This window comes from Choloepus didactylus, chromosome 6, assembly GCF_015220235.1.
Source record: "Choloepus didactylus isolate mChoDid1 chromosome 6, mChoDid1.pri, whole genome shotgun sequence".
NCBI classification, from domain to species: Eukaryota; Metazoa; Chordata; class Mammalia; order Pilosa; family Megalonychidae; genus Choloepus; species Choloepus didactylus.
Genome location: NC_051312.1, coordinates 120,280,090 through 120,298,189, shown reverse-complemented (window position 1 = coordinate 120,298,189; position 18,100 = coordinate 120,280,090).

Here is an 18,100-nt window from a genome sequence, read left to right as displayed (position 1 = left end):
AGAGACAACTACGTGTGTGATTGGAGATAAGCCACTTGTAATGGGGCTGGTGGGAGAGACCCAGACCTGATCACTGTCAGGTCAGGGAAGCCACGCTAATAATTTTATTAATAATGGTGGTCTTTATCTACAAATGAGGAAAGCATGGGAAGGTTTGTTTTTTTTTTTTCCCTCTTTTACAATGGGGATTTATTAGCTTACAAGCTTACAGTTCTTAGGCCATTGGAATGTTCAAATCAAGACATCAACAGGCGATACCTTCTCCCTGAAGACCAGCTACTGGCGATCCTCAGCATCACTGTCCTATGGCCAGGCACATGGTGACGTCTGCCAGCCTCTCCCTGCCCTCCCAGGTTTCCTTGCTTCCAGCTACTGGTTTCAGTGGCTTTGTCTTTGTTTCTGTGGTTTCTCTCTGTTTTCTGTGTGTTCTCGCTTAGCTTCACTGGATTTTCTCTCTGAGCTTCTCTGTGTCTTTTCCTCTCAGCTCTGGGGCTTTTCTGTGAGTGTTCTTTCTGTCTTTTGCCCTCTTTATAAACGACTCCAGTAAGATGATTAAATCCACCCTGAATGAGTGGGGAAACATCTCAATTGAAATAACTTAATCAAAAGGCCCCACCTACAGTAAGTCCACACCCACAGGAATGGATTACCTTTAAGAACATGATCTTTTCTGAGGTACATACAGCTTCAAACCATCACACTAGGTGTCCTCAAAAACTATGGCCAGTGGGGCTAACTCATTGACAACTTGAAAGAGTGGAAGCAAAATTTGGGAAGAGGCCACTCCAGTTCTCACCCCCTTATGATCTGGCTGTGAGAAATCAGCTCCATGCATTGTATTGACTCTTTTTTAATGCATTTTTTAATTGTGAACTTTAGCATATATACATAACAGTGATAAATTTCAAAGTATGATTTAACAAATAGTAAGCAAGCAAATTTCAAAGAATAACATGGATCCAAGTTCCACAACTTCAGCTATTTCCATTATTATAAAATATACATAAAGAAAGGTGTTAACTTTTGATGTACAGCTCAACAAGCAGTTATTTAGGTAATTTTGAAAATTGTTATGGGTTACAGTTCCACAGTTTCAGTTCTTTCCTTATTATGCAATACAGGGTATGTACAGAAAGGTGAAGACTTTCAAAGCACAATTCAATGAGTAGCTATAGAGCAAATTTCAAAGGATGTTATATGTTAGAGTGCCACCATGTCATTTACCTCCTTCCAGCTATTCCAACACAACAGCATCTAAAAATAGATGTATTTACATAAAGATTCAGTATTCATAGACCTTTGTTAAATCTTATCTTGTCTGTTGCTAACCCTTCCTCTCACTTAATCTCTTTCTCTATCTTTAGGGGTGTCTAGACAGTAAGCACCCTAACTTGTTCATATTGAAAAGGGGTATCAACAGTATGGGGAAGGGAGCTGTATCTGATTGTTGTTCTAAAAGAGGCTCTTGCCTCTTTTAGAGGCTCTACATGATGTAAATTTCCTCTAGGGATGATTTAAATTTCACCTGGCAGTTGAATAGGTACAGATGAAGAAAATTATATTTTAGCTATTTTAAATTTTATTTATGGATAATATGCTGTCACTGTGAGAAAAAATATGAAGATATGCCACTGTTGAAAATCTTATTTTACCACTTTTTATATGTGAATTTGAATGGTTATCATAAGTGAAAAATATCCCCTAAAATAAAAATAACACTAATTGAAGTTCATTGCTGTATTCACCTATTTCATATGATGGCGCACCCTTATCTTACATGTCCTAAATTCATAAAGGAAAGAATGAATCTACCAAGCAGAAAGACATAATTGCTGGGTTGGAAAAAGCCTTGCAAGTATCCATGGCCATAATACAGAACCTCTGGGGTTATCTGCCCAACTGGGCATAATTTATTTACATCTCTACTATAAACAATACATGTTAACATGCAATTTCAACAAGCCCAGGACATTTAATCAATAGTAAACAGTGAGATGCCCTAGGTACATTCACTTAGATAATACTTGGTGGACTTCACTCCTGTTTGACATTGAAAATACATGCCACCCAATATATTGTCTTATTCTCACATTTCAGAAATTGTTCTGGCCAACAATTCTGTAACATGGGAGAGATGTATTGGTATTTCTACTTGGGGATTTACTGCTTTTCATAATGTTGTAGAGCTGGGAGGGAATTTTGAGAATATCTTTTCCAACTACCTCACTTTTAATTGAAGACTTTTCTATTTAATATCATGCAATGCATATTTTTCACCTCTTACCAGAGTACTAGCGTGGTGGTCAAATATATATGAACTTGGCTGGCCTATGGTCCCCAGTTATTCAACCAAACACTAATCTAGGTGTTGCTGTGAAATATGTTGTAGATGCATTTAAAGTCCATATTAAATTGACTATAAGGAAGGAAGATTATCCTAGATAATCTGTGTGGGTCTAATTCAATCATTTAAGAGACAAGCCAAGTTCTCCCTGAACAAGAGAAATTCTGCCTGAAGACTGAAGCTTCTGTTCACATCCTATAATTCTAGTCTGCCCTTCCTGATAATCTGCCCGATGGATTTTTGACTTGCCTAGCCAGCAATCATGAAAGCTAATTCCTTGCAATAAACCTCCCTCTCTCTCTCTCTGATTTTTATGATATGTATATATATACACTACTGGTTCTATTGTTCTGGTTGAACCCTCACTGATAAACAATTAGTAAAGTAAAATACAGTTAAATCACAGATTTATACCCAGGCAATGCAAACATAAAAATAAATTCTAACTCTCTAAAAATTCTCATCCATTCTTTAAATGAATTTTAAAGATTTTTATAAGGACTTACCATGTGCAAGGTATTGAATTAAACACTGCAGGGGAAGCACAACCTTCAAAGGTTTTAAAGTATAAATAGTGTCAACAGAGCAAACTGATTGTCATAAAAGAAGAGCACAGTGCTATGACTATAAGAATAGCCTGTCCACACTCAGACAATTACTGAATAGTCCAGAATGACTTGGATTTTTAACTGTTAGTGTAGGCTATCTGTTCATTTCTTTGTTCAACTACAAGATACCTTGAATTAATGTATTATCTAGCACTTTTACATGAACATTGTTTTTTTTGTTTGGTGTTATTTTGTTGTTGTTTTTGTTGTCTGTGCATTTGGTTTCCCTATTATGGGCTAATTATTTTTTAATTAACCAGTAGCTTTGAGTCTAGGGTGATGCAACCTCTAGTCCCAGCAGGAAGTCATATGCCTAAGGCATTGAACTAAAAAATGCATGCAATGTATTGCTTGTCTCCTCCATTTGTATGAATTTTTCAAATGATTTATGCCTGGAAAATAGCATTTTATGTTCTCTTTGATTATTGATGTTGATGAAAATTTAACAGGTCCAGTTTGTCCTATCTACTAAGTGATATTTTCTTTTATTTTTTTTTAAGAAGAAAAGTTATTGACTCATTTGAAGAAAAATCAGAACTTAATAACATTTCTGAGAAATGTGCACTATCATCTGATATAAGTCAACGTGTGGCAGTTTTTGAGCAAAGGTTCTAGAAATTTTAAAGAATTCAGAAAAATGAGTTTATAAGATAAAATCCAGAAAGAAACATATATTTTATATTCATAGCAAATATTTATTGGTTATTATGTGCCAGAGAATGTGTGAAACCTGCTTAACAATCAGACATGGCCCTCTCCCTTGTGGAGATTATGGCTTAAACAGAAAGACAGATATTGAATAAACCTACACATACAACTAGTTACAATAAGATTATGAAATAGAAGAACACTGAGCAGTTTCATTAAGGTGACATGTAAAAGATGCGAAGGAGCCTTCTGTGGGGCTCCAGGTGGCGGAGGAGCTCAGCAAACCCAAGAAAGTGTAAAAATCCAACATAGCTGACAAGTAGTGTAGAAGAGAAGATTATATAGGAGGTGTCAATCGAGCTTGTTCCCAACTGCCTCTATTAGAATCAATACTGTGGTTAATATCATTATAAATCTATTAAAATTTAATAATTCTTTATATCAACTCCTAAGAATGGAATTGCTGGGTTAAAGGTTATGATATAATATTAATATCTCTTTCTTTTTTCTTAAAAGCACAATACAAAATTGACTGCAAGTTTAGTCTGATACAAACTAGCAACAACTGTGAAATACCTGATGGATTTCATATATGCCTTATTTCATGCTAAACAGATAAACTTAATCCCCAGTAAGCCAAAGGGGAGAAAATTATTTCTTAACTCCTCTACATTCTTATCTAGAAAGAGACGCAGCTTACATTTATAACATATAAAATGGGTGATAAACTCATATCCTTCTCATCTCAGATTTAGATCCCACGGCATCCCTGAAATCTGGGTGTCATGGTTATTCTGACTCCCACTTGAATATTCTCATAAAATACCATGAAAACATATAGCTTCTCACCCTTTCGCCTTGCTGCTCTGTGTCTTCTCCTGAGAGAGATGGCTTATCTTCGTTTTCATACTTCTTTTACTTTCTAATCTTCATTTCACTAAAATTTGGGCATTTTAGAAAAAGCCTGAGACAGAATTGCTGATAGCATGTGGTTCTTACCTGGACCAGAAGCCTGAGAATCACCTGGGAACATTAGAAATGAAAATTCTTGGATCCTAACCCAGACCTGCTAAGTCAGAAGCTCTGGAGGTGGATCCCAGAAATCTGTGTTTTAATAAGCCCTCTTGGGTGATACTGAGACACCTTAAAGTTTGAGGTCCACTGGCTGGCAGCATTACATGGTACAAACTGCAATTCCATCATGAAAGCATCTGCTTTGGGATCAAACCGCTCTGTAGCAGTGTGTCCTTAGAAAAGCACTGTAACCTCTCTGAATATCACTATTAAATGTAGATAATAATATCTCCTATGATGGTTGTGTCAGCTTGTCCAGGTAATGGTGCCCAGTTGTCTGGTCAAGCAAGCACTGGCCTGTTTCTGTGAGGACATTTTGTAGACTTAAATCATCAGTAAATTGATTGCATTTATGGCTGATTACATCTATAACCAACTAAGGAGAGTGTTTTCAGCAATGTGAGACATTTCATCCAATCAGTTGAAGGTTTTAAAAGGAGAAGTGATGACTTCAGCAGTCAGAAGAGAGAACTTTCATCTCTTCTTCAGCCAGCCTGCCTTTCATCAAAAACCTTCATTGGAGTTGCCAGCTTGTACCCTACCCTACAGAATTTGGACTCGTGCATCCCCACAGTTGCATGAGACACTTTTATAAAATCTCATAATTACAGATATCTCCCATTGGTTCTGTTTCCCTAGAGAATCTTGACTAATACACTACCCCACAGGGTTGCTGAAATATTTACATGACTTAATGTTTGTTCTGGTTTGCTAATGCTGCTGTTATGCAAAACACCAGAAACGGATTGGCTTTTATAAGGGGGGTTTATTTGGTTACCAAGTTACAGTCCTAGGGCCATTAAGTGTCCAAGGTAAGGCATCAACAATAGGGTACCTTCACTGAAGAATGGCATTGACATCTGGGAAACCTCTGTTAGCTAGGAAGATATGTGGCTGGTGTCTGCTTGCTCATAGGTTGCATTTCAAAATGGCATTCTCCAAAATGTCTCTAAGCTGCAGCTTCACAGGGCAAACTCTGGGCTAGTACCTCCAAAGCATCAGCAAAACTCTGCTTTCAATGGCCATCTTCAAAATGTCTCTGTAAGTTGCAGCAGCAAGCTCCTTTTGTCTGAGCTCTTATATAGGGCTCTAGTAAACTAATCAAGGCCCATGCTGAATGGGCATGGCCATGCCTCCTTGGAAATGATCTAATCAGAGTTATCACCTACAGTTGGGTGGGTCACATCTCCATGGAAACAACCTAATCCAAAGTTCCAAATTAATCAACACTAATATGTCTGCTCCCACATGATTGTATTAAAGAATATGGCTTTTTCTGGGGGACAGAATATATACAAACCAGTACAATGTATATAGAGCAGGAAGCATAATGCCTTATAGGAAGCTCTCGATAAACAGGAGAGATTACAATTGTGATGTTATGACAATGTAATGATAATGACAATGAGTGTGCAAATGAGAAAACTTTTGTGCTGTATCTTGTTTTCATGTTATTCTTGCTCCAGTGTTTTCTAATTTTTAATATTACACTTCTTGTCTTACATAGAGTGTGACAGTTCAGTGCAGTGGGAAAGAGGACAAGCTGTGAGACCAGACAGTCTAGATACAAATCTTGATTTCATCTAGCATTTTCAGATATATCAAATCAAAATACAAGATGCCCAGGTAAATTTGAATTTAAGATAATCAGTGAATAATTATATCCAATGCAATATTTGAAACATTAAGGACATGAAAAAAGTATTTGTTGCCTTTATGGAAATCAAATGTATACCCGAGTGTCTTGTATTTTATATGGCAGCCCCACCTCCAAACTTATGGCTATGTGATATTAGCAAACTACTTAACTTCTCTGTGTCAGTTTCCTCACCTGTAACAAGTAAATAATAATAGTATATAGCATAGGGTTGCTATGAATATAAAGTATATGCATATATACATTTTATGTATGTATATTTAAACTATATAATGTGTGTATGCATATCTATTTATGCACTCACAATAGTGCTTAGAACAGTGTTTGGTTTTATTTCAGACCATGACAAGGCTTCAGATTTATCCTTCTTAAAATAATGCTTAGGAGTCCTGTAGAGCCAGGGGACTTGGTTAGTGTGGGAACCACTTAGGAAACATTCACTTTAGTAATACAAGTAGGTATTTAAACAGTATGGAATTCTATTGAAGTAGAATTCATTAGCATATAAATGTTTCTTTCAACAAGAGAAACAAGAACTTAGACTTCATAACTGCTGAGTATAAAAACTTTTTCACATTTATTTCTAAAGCTTGACATTCATTATGCAAATAACCAGAGTTTTTACTAAAGTCTTCTAAATTTTATTGAATTCCTATGAGTTTCCAAAACAGCCCTATAGGATTACTAGCACCAAGTAAATTCTATTTTTCATAGAAAAAAATAGTCAAGATTTTCAGTTTTGTAGAATGCACTTCATTTGGACGCATTTACTGGGAGAGTTGAAAATCTATGCCTGAGTTGTCAGATGAGGTAATAAATTTTATACTATTTGGATTAAAGTTGGGAACGGATTGGGAGGGAAATTTGTCACTACAACTTTTTTTCCTAAGTTTTTAACTTTTAAGTTCTAATATTAATGTCATACTATTGAATGAGACCCTGTTATGTGGAAATACTGTGTTTCATTTTAATACATTCATTTTTATCTGGTTTAATGTACTTTGACCAGTTGAAATGAAATGTATTATCTTTTGGGCAATAATTATATAGGAGAAAGAGCATGTTAGGTATTGGTAGAAATCCTAATAGCATATAATGTGCCTTTATGATATTTGCTTTTGGGTTTTTTCTTTTCAAGAAAAAAATAGAAGACTATAATGTTCTGAGGTTAGTGTTTCATAGGTGTAGAACATATGTTTGGTAAAATACATTTTTACATAGAATAGTATGATGATAAACAATGATTGAAAGTTACTAATTTTTATTAAAATAGTAAAACTATTTTCTGCAGTATTGCTTCACTTTACAAATTTTGAGCCAGTTAGAAGAGAGCACTTTAGGTAATCTATGATCTTGATATGTAACAGCAGATCCCCCTCCCCCTCATCGTTAGCCATTGCTGGCTTTAATAAGGTGCTTTACTTTTACGTAACTAATTTTAGAAAACATAAAGGAAGATGGATATGGTGGATATGGCCTTAGCATTATTTTATAAGGATCTTTTGCATAAACTCCAAACCTTTTAATAGTGGCTTTATCTCTGTCTCCTTTCATGTTGATCCTTCCCCTGTCTCTCCAGGCCAGCCCCCCGTCACAGCTGTCTCAGTGCCCTGAACACGCAGAAACATGAACTCATGCCCACAAACACACAAACAGTGTTTCCTTCTGTTGTCTCACGTGTGACCACTCATCACCTCCCATCCTGACTGTGGCCTGCTGATGGTTGTAGGATTCATTCTATTCACACTGCCTCCTCCAGGCTCTCTTACAGGCTGTTCCTTCATTTGTGGGTATTTACCTTTCTCACCCCACACATCTTTTCCCTGGTTAACACCTGCTAATTCCTCAGGCAGTATTAGGAAGTTACCACTGACCAGCAAAGACTAGGTTGGCCAATTCTAATATATCATAGTGACACCCTGCGCTTAAGAATGTGTGAACATTGTTCACCTGGTCTACTTGTTCCTGCCTCTACTCCTTAGCTCCTTGAGAGTGGAGAATGTCCTGTTTAATGTTATACCCAGACTTAGTCCAACAAAAATAGGCTCTCAAACATCAGATCAATGATTAAATGAGTCTGCCATCTATATGTTGGGAAGTTGAGAGTAAAAAACTATTGGACTCATCAAGATCAACAAAATAGAGATTATACCTGAAGCCTTATGATGTAGTAGAATCAGGACTGGTCTGGGTGTAAAGTAGATTGTTTTTTCTCTATTTTGATTCAGCAACTCATTCCCATTATGGCTGCAATACTCTACTCCTTATCACTAGTCACAGTTCTTGAAAAAAAATCTTCACTTATTGTCTCCATAGCCTCACCTCCAATGTATTCTTCATTCCATTGTAATCTGGCTTCCATCTTTCCACTCCACTGATTCTGACTTCTAAAAGATCAGAATGGATATCTATGTTGTCAGACAATGTCCCTACCTATATAAATAAACCTCTCTTCTCTTGGCTCCACAAGCTTCATTCTTTCCTAGTATCTTCCTACAACATTGGCTTCTGCTTCTTAGCCTCCTTTCCTGGCTTCCTCTCTGCCCACTTTCTAATGTGACATATCTTAGGGTTCTGCCCAAGCCTTCCCATCTATCTACCCAGAGGCTGCCTACTTATCATCTCCACTTGGCTTTGTCATAGGCTTCTCAATACTAGGAACAATTCCATGTACCTGCTTCTAATCCATCTCAGTAACTCCAGAAAACTAGAATCCATCTTTCTTAATTTTGTCACACTATTTATACAATCCATCAGCAAATGCTATAGGTACTATCTTTTTTTTTAATTTATTTTTTTAATTCAATTTTATTGAGACTGACAAACCATGCAGTCATACAAAGCGTACATTCTGCTGTTCACAGTACCATTGTATAGTTGTGCGTTCATCAACAAAATTAATTAGGTACTATCTTTTAAATACATCTTGAATTATTTTAACCATTTTTTTTTGCAAGTTACACAGCTACCAGCCTGGTCCCACTCACCATGACTTTTCACCTGAAGTATTGCAATAGCCTCCTAACTGATCTCCTTTTTTCCATCGATGCTATTCTTCAATCCATTATTCACATATTAACTGGGCTACAGTAATATTTTAAAAATATAGATCAGATGATATGTTTTCCTGTAAAACACATTAATGACTTAACCCTTAAAATAAAAAAGGACTTTCATGGTTTGGCTCTAACCTATTTTCCAGGCCTTAGTTTAGATGATTTTCTTTTTTTAAGTTTCGATACTTTTCTACCTTGACCATACTCTACATCATTTTCTTTTATTGGCTTCTGCAATTTCCTTAACAGACTAAGTTTTTCCTGCCTCTTTGAGCTCAATGTGCCCTCCTCCAGGCACACTCTCATTCATCCTCTTTACATGGTCTTGCTTTTCTCATACTCCAAGTCTGAAAGACCATCTGATACCCTATCAAATTAATTTCTGTTTTTCTTATCTCATTTACTTCTGAGCTTTATGGCAGTGATTACAATTGGAAATTATGTCGGGTTTTTTTTGTTTTGTTTTTTCCCGTTTGTCTGTCTTCCTCCACTACCCACTTTCCAATACCATTCATAATATTTTCCATTGTTTTCACAATGAAACTCCAGTGCATTCATTGTAAGCACTTATTGGATATTTGTTGACTGAATGTGTGAATGGGTGTTACTAAGTGTGTGCGTGATTCCTGCATGTTGTTTTATTTTCTGTAAAATGAGAGGATTTGGACTTGATCACCTAGGAACTCCTTTCCAGCTCTCAAATTGTTTGAATTTTGGATCAAATCCATCATTAAGTATTTAATTGTAAGATACAACGTGCAAAACAAATTAAGTGGTTAGAATTATAATGTAAATATCAAAATATTTAAACAAATAAGATTTGCTGGGACATGTGCTCTCTGAGATCTACATTAATTACCATGCAGAATTTTTTTTTTAATACAGGGAATCAAGGCCTCATTATTATTATTTTGAATTGCAATAGTTTTTTTATAGTGTCAAGACATGGCCTTGTAAAATTCTTTGCATAATATTTAATGGTTTCTTTTTAAAATTACTAAAATATATCAGTATATAAGTAAATATTGATTTAAAAAATCAAGACTTCATGGTCCTTGAAAATGATGCTTCTTTTTTTTTAAAATAGAAATGCCCTATTTCTGGAACTATAAATCTGAAATTAATTTACTTTTTTTTTTGAGGGATGATATTCAGAATTTGAAACTTGAAATGTTTGTTTACCAGATAAAGTTTCAGTTGTAGTTTTAGCAGTCACTCACTGTTACCTATCCTACATCCACCTCCACTCATTCCTGCCTTCTTCCTTCTTCTGAGAACCCATTTGTTCAGCTATCTTCCCTCCTCACAAGGCTTTGGGTTTCTGATCATGTGCATCACATCCTTTGATAGTGGGTCCTGATACTTCTGAGTCATCTGTAATTATACTGTCCCCCATGGCAGTGACTGGTTTAGGCATGATCTTTTGAAATTATGCCAGCCAATGAAACTTGAAAGTCTACTGAATGGCTTCTGCTGAATGTTTCATTGCTCTTAAACCCAAAGAATAGATAGCTGCTTTTATTCCAATGGCCTCTTTCCTTTGCTAGCTATAAAAGACTCCTGGAACTACTGCAGCCACCCTGCAGTAACATAGGAAACTAGTCTAAGGAAAATCTGACGCTCTAGGGATGACAGAGAAAAGAATTGGAAGACCCCAATTCCTTAATATTCTTTGATAATACATTTCAGTTAACATTTAGTTTAAAAATGCAATATCTATTATTGTTCTGAAATGATATTCTAGAACTTTCTTACACTGATTGTGGTAAATACTATTTAAAGTAGCAATATGTTTAAATATGACAATTAAAACCTCTGTTTAAATATGGATTCATTAAAGTCACTTAAATTCCCTTGTAGAACTGTCTGCATCTTGTTTCCTGCAGAGAAAATTTTCCTATCTATTAACTGTGTGATTCTTTGAGTTATTTTTCCACAAACCAAATTAAGATACATTGATCCACTGATTCACACTACCTTATGCCACCTTACCTACTAATGAAAACATTTCTAAGGTAGTTGGACAAAGAGAAGAGAGAAATCTACAAGAGTGCTGTCCAATAGGAATATAATATGAGCTACAAGTATGAGTCATATATGTAATTTAAAATTCTCTAGTAATTTTATATAACAAATAAAGAAACAGAAGGGATTAATTTTAATGGTATATTTTATTTAACCCAAAATATCAAAATATTATTTATCAACATGTAATCAATATAAAATCATTAATAAGAAATTTTACATTCTTTTTATTCATATTAAGTCTTCAAAATATGGCATTTTTATATTTACAAAGCATAATTCTTACAAGGCACATATCAAAAGTTCAATAGCCACATGTGGTTATTGGCTATTGAACTGTACAGTCCAGGTTTATAATGAATAGAATAATGACAACTGAACAATAGAGAAATGGAAGTTGTGATATCAAATTGACATGTGGCTTAATACTAAACCATATGGCTGTATTAAACAAACAAGCAAATTGACTATACATCTTAAAATTGGACACAACACAATTTTATTGACCTGTTTGTAGCATTCAGGTAGGGTCTTAATATAATTTTAAAATAAAAGCTTTTTCAACATTGGGCCCCTTCACTTTTAACTTCTGTTGTTTATGTCGCATTTTAACTGCAGCTTCTTTAGAGAGAGGCCAAGTACCCCACTGATAATAATAATTTCTTCCATTACATGCTAGGAATTTTTTTATGAAAACAATGTAATGAGGTCCAGAATTTGCATCATTTGTAAATGAAAGTGATGGATCCAAAGTGCCTCTTCCTAGCATACAATAAGATAAACTTAGAGCTATATGGATTAATAAATACTCATGGTTTATGCCTACAGACTCTAGGACTACAAGATAAGTGTTAAAAAATATGTGTAAAATATATATATATATACGTGTGTATACATTCTTATTCTCTACCCAAATTGTTCTGGGATGTATTGGGGCTTCACACTAACCTGTACAATCTGACCAGATTTCATTCCCTATTCAAAGGCCCATTAAAATATGGTGTTTGAATAAACTGACAATACAAATTAAATTATATAGTGTGCTACAGAAAATATAGATTTTGCACCAAATAAACATCTCTTCTTTTGGTCTCACACAGAAGTTGAAGTTTTAAAACACTGTCAATATCATCCTTTAACCTTTAGTTTGATTTACCGTCATCCTAACCAAGTTCATTTCATTCATATCTCTAACTGAAGTCTGATCTCTTTTTCAACCTCTTTAACATTTGCTGTATGGTGTGATGCTGACATTCATAGCTGCCAGACTCTGGCTCTGAGTCTCAGGTGTCATGTCACACAGATACCTGAAGTTTCAGGGACTGACCAGGGTTATACACAAAGAGCTCAGCATCTCAGAATTTAGAAATAGCCATTACAACTTAGCAATTACTGATATTCTCACAAGCATTGAGGACTACCAATTTAGAAGGCTGAGACCTCGATCTTGGGGCTTGCCCTTATGAAGCTTATTACTGAAAAGGAGAAGCTAAGCCTACTTATAATTGTGCCTAAGAGTCACCTTCAGAGAACCTCTTTGGTTGCTCAGATGTGGCCTCTCTCTCTAAGCCAACTCTGCAGGTAAACTAACTGCCTTCCCCGCTACATGGGATCTGACTCCCAAGCATGTAAATCTCCCTGGTAACATGGGAAATAACTGCCAAGGATGAACCTGGACCTTGCATCAAGGGATTGAAGAAGCCTTCTTGAACAAAAAGGGGAAGAGAAATGAAACAAAATAAAGTTTCGGTGGCTGAGAGATTTCAAATGGAGTTGAGGACATTCTGGAGGTTATTCTTATGCATTATTGAGATATCTCTTTTTAGTTTTTAGTGTATTGGAAATAACTAGAAGGAAATACCTGAAACTGTTGAACTGCAACCCAGTAGCCTTTATTCTTGAAGATGTTTGTATAACTATATTGCTTGCACTGTGTGACTGTGTGATTGTGAAAACCCTGTGGCTCACACTCGCTTTATCCAGTGTATGGACAGATGAGTAGAAAAATGAGGACCAAATGTAAATGAATAATAGGGATGGATGTGTGGATGGGATGTTTTAGGTACTCTTTTTTACTTTAGTTTTTATTCTTATTCTTTTTTTGTGTGGCAATGAAAATGTTCAAAAGTTGATTGTGGTGATGAATGCACAACTATATAATGGTACTGTGAACAACTGGTTGTACACTTTGGATGATTTATGGTATGTGAATATATTGCAATAAAATTTAATTAAAATGTATATATGTGTGTGTCTGTAGTGTTTGTTTATGCACACAATTATACATAATGTATAAGAATGTTTTAAGTTGGAGAAACTTTGTGCGTCTTATTCTCTTCTCTTTCATGCTACATTTCTTGTAGCTATTCTCCTGCCACCTGTTGCCAGTGATCAGGAGTTACAGACTCTGCTGTTAATTACAATAATAAAGTCAAAAGCTCAAGACACTTCTTGCAATGCAACCCATGATGGCACTTCCTTTCCTAAGAAGAATATGTAACACTTAATAAGATCCACTACTCGACACTGAGCAGGGGAGTCGTTTCTTTATATCTCAGCTTCATTGCCTAGAAAATGGACTCAAGAACAGTTTCTAAAAATCGTAGTAGAGAATATACAAGAAAAAAACATGTAAAGTACTGACAAGGTATCTGGCACACTCAAAATGTTAGTTTCCTTTTATATGTTTCATATTTTCTAAATGTATTCTTTGTCTAAAAGAAGAAAATGTATGAGATTTACAAAAAGGAAGAGATGAGAAAAGAAAGCAAGGAAGTGTGGGAAGGAAGGGGGAAGAACATGTAAAGGATGGAGGGAACGAAGGAAGGAAGGGAGGGCGAGAGGAAGGAAGGAAGGAAGAGAGAGAGGGAGGGAGGGAAGGAGGAAAGGAAAGAAAAAGGGAAGGAAGGAAGAAATTGTCTGAAAGTTCAGCTTACAAATTTCCCAATAGGAAGCAGCATAGCGTGGTGTAAGATTCAGGTTTTGGGTTTGACTTGCCTAATCTCTGATCCTTCACCAACTAGATGTCTTATGTGAATGATTTACTTGACTGTGCCTCAGTTTTCCCATCTTTGAAATGACAATAATAATAGTTATTTTATCATAGGATTGTTGTGAGGCCGAAACGAGATATATGCAAAGCATTCATAACTCTGCCTAGCACAAAGTAAATGTTCAGTAACTGACAGCAATTATTATTATTATTATGATTATTAGAAGTATTTGTCTTGCAAGACCATTTCAGCAGTAGTCTAGGACTCTGGGAACGTGTGCATTTGAGAGTGTTAATTGCTGGCATTCTGTTTCTATTTGCAGAGGGACACAGCTGGAGCGTTTGCCCCAGAAAACAAGACATCTGGATGGAGAGAATAATAAAAACAAATGAGCACATGAAAAAAAAAAATCACTGGGAAATAAAACCTATTTTAAACTCATTTTCTGCCTACCAGCTATGAAAAGAGATGTGGACTCCTCTTTGCTGTCACGTTGAAGTCAGAGCACACAGAACGTTAGAGGTGACCTGTGTCTGTTCTGCTGGGGAAGCTCTGCCTACATATTCCAGGGAGGAATTCCCCGAGACGTACCCCACGGCATTTCCTAGCTGCCGGAGAATCAGAATGAGATCCAGTACCTGGCACAGCCCTGCATGGCATCAGGCCCTGTCCACGTTCATGCCACATTTTAATTCAGAATTAAATAAGCTGCTTCACATGTCAACAAAAATTTGAGAGCTAAAATTTTCTGCTGCTTCTCTCTATCCCTTCTCTGTTGCCTCCTTTCTACCTGAATTTGTTGATTTTGCTCTGGAAATAAACTATTCCACTTAGATGTTCTTTTGAAATGGTGAGAACAAGATCCTTTCTGCAGAACAGGAAGTGATGTTTAGAAGAGATCATTCACTTGTACATAAACCTCATCTCACAGGGACCAGCAGGCCAACTGAAATGTCATGCTTGATAGTAATCTTTAAAAAGAAATATATCTTTATGCTGATTTTTATAAAGTACTTTTTTTACTTTTTCATTATTAGCATCTAATATACAATATGGAAATTCTTATAAAATTATAAATATATAACATATTTATTATAAATAATAACTATACATTTTTATAATATCTTTTTGTCAGTATGAAAGGAATATATATAAACAATTTTTGATTCAGGTTATGACCTCATTTGAGTGTTTCCATGTGCCAGCCATCATACTAATGGGAATATACAGATAAAGATATGGCCCTCTCTAGTTGCTTAGAGAAGATCCCATCACAAATATAAGTACATTGTAATGAAACATGTTAGGTGTCATGGTAAGGCTTATAGAAAAAATGATGAGGCACAGTACAAGGTGAGATTAAATATTTGTTAAGGAGTGAGGGGTTATATTTGCTATAGTAAAGAACCTAAAGTTCACCTTGTAAGTGACAGGGGTTCATGAAAAGCTTTCCTTATTATGAAGAGAAAATTTACTTGCTAATACAGAAGAATAGCTAAAAACATTTTTCAACACAGAAACAACCAAACAATTTGAAAGTTTAAAAATAAAAGTTTAAAACTGATATATGCATGCACCCTACAACACGTATATATATATGCACGAATGTCTGTAAACACACCTAAAATATAGAATTCATGTCAAAAATGTCTTCAAATTTTCAAGATCTAATAACAAATCCATGGTATGGTGAAAACTCAAACACAGTGTCAGATAAAGAATGGAGCTATCGGATGGAGGAACTGGGAAGTTGTGTAAACCTGAACATTAAAGTTTTCTGCCTGGCAAAGCAGTGTAAACATGTGTTTCAGAGATGTGTCTAGAATTTTCTTTGTCCCATAAAATTGAATGAGTCAAGCCTCTTCATTAGAATGAAAGAAATTTTTTTCTGCGTGGAGCATAGAATTGAAAAGAAAAAACAAAACAAATAAAAAATTTACCCCAAAAGCTCTATCATCAAGCTTGGGAAACATGGGAGAAATGGCAGATTTATTTTTATTTCATCCAACACTCTAGCATATCCTGGACAAATCATTTCTCAGGCCCAAACAAGGAAATATCCTATCTTCTGATGACCTAGACTATGACTGCAAAATAAACATACACACACACACACACACACACCCCACACACACACCCACACACCCACACACACCAACCATAGAGAATGTGGCGTGGGTAGGAAACTTTGTTTTTGTTTCTATTCTGTTGCCATGTTCAGGGGGTCAACCATGGGCAGCTGGACCAGATGATTATGTTCAGCCACTTTGCCTTACTCCTTTCCAACAACCCTGCAGAAGAACAATCATGGATCTGGACGTGCTTAAGGGAGGAAAATAACACAGGCAAGTGCGACAGGCCTAAAACAACATGGAAATTAACTTTGACCCAGAAATGTGTTTTCCACTTTCCTTGGCTCCATCATTCAGATCTATCTGTATTCTCTTTTGTAAAGAACTGAGTGCGCGTGTGCGCACACATGCTCGTGTTTTAAAGATTAGACATGCAATAATCCTTTTAAAAATAATACATCTACGAAAAGGATGAAATCAAAGAGTGCCCTGTTGACACAACTCTCTCATTCTTTTAGTTCCATCCTACTCTTATTAAAATATAAATCCCCAGTGTCCTGTAGATCACATTTCCATGTCAAATTTCAGAAGAGTCATATTTCAAAGTATATGTTCTGAAGATACAGACAGTCATCTGACAATTGGGAATTGCTGGTTCCTTCAAGCCAAGTGCTACTCAAATATGACAATATCAAAGTGATGAGGCTGTCAGGTCCCAAAGGGAGACCACACAGCTACTCTATGCTGAAAGCTCCCTGGGAGGTGGAAGAACTGAAGATTGCATTCTGGCTGATGTATGGTTGATCGCAGACAAATAAGCAGAGGCTGATAGCAAACATTTCATAAGGGCTACTAGCCTTTGGGTCTGCGTTGGTTCTCCTCTCCTGCACAGGCTTTCAGGGACTTGAAGGGAAAAACACACAGATGTCGCTTTTAAAAGAACAAAACTGATAATGCTGATCACAGCAACCCTTATCACACATGTAATGATTCCTGAATTGCAAAGACTTGTGAGCAAAGACTTGTAGGTGAGCAAAGACTTGTAGGAGACATGCCAAATGATTTTGTTCAACAGGTGAGCAAAGACTTGTAGGAGAGATGCCAAATGATTTTGTTCAACACAAAAGGATCTGAGAAGTTCTGTGTACTGTAAAATCTCTTTGTGGTGTTGACCCAGACCCAAACATACATATTGAGTAATTCATGATTATTACTATCTCTACTTAGTGGGCACCCTTAAAGCATCACTGAACACATTCCAGTCCGTCTTGTCCCAGGACTGTTTTGAATTGGCTCATTTGTTCCTCAGCTATCTGTGGAACTTCCTCTCTATGTGCAAGATATGATCCCAGCAGTCAACAATCACATGAACAGATAAATGAAATGCATATAATAATGCATCTCTGTAAACAGAATGGAATAAATACAAGGAAGAGCAAGGTACAACAAACAGAACAACTTACCATTTCGGAAGTGGGACATGTCTGGAAAGGCTTCAGAGAGGAGACAACACTACAAATGTACATTACAGAGTTTACAAGATCAATATGCACGTGGTAGTCATTCCAGGCAAAGTGTGTATAAATTCAGAAGAATGGACAAGCCAGTGTTCCTGAAAAATTG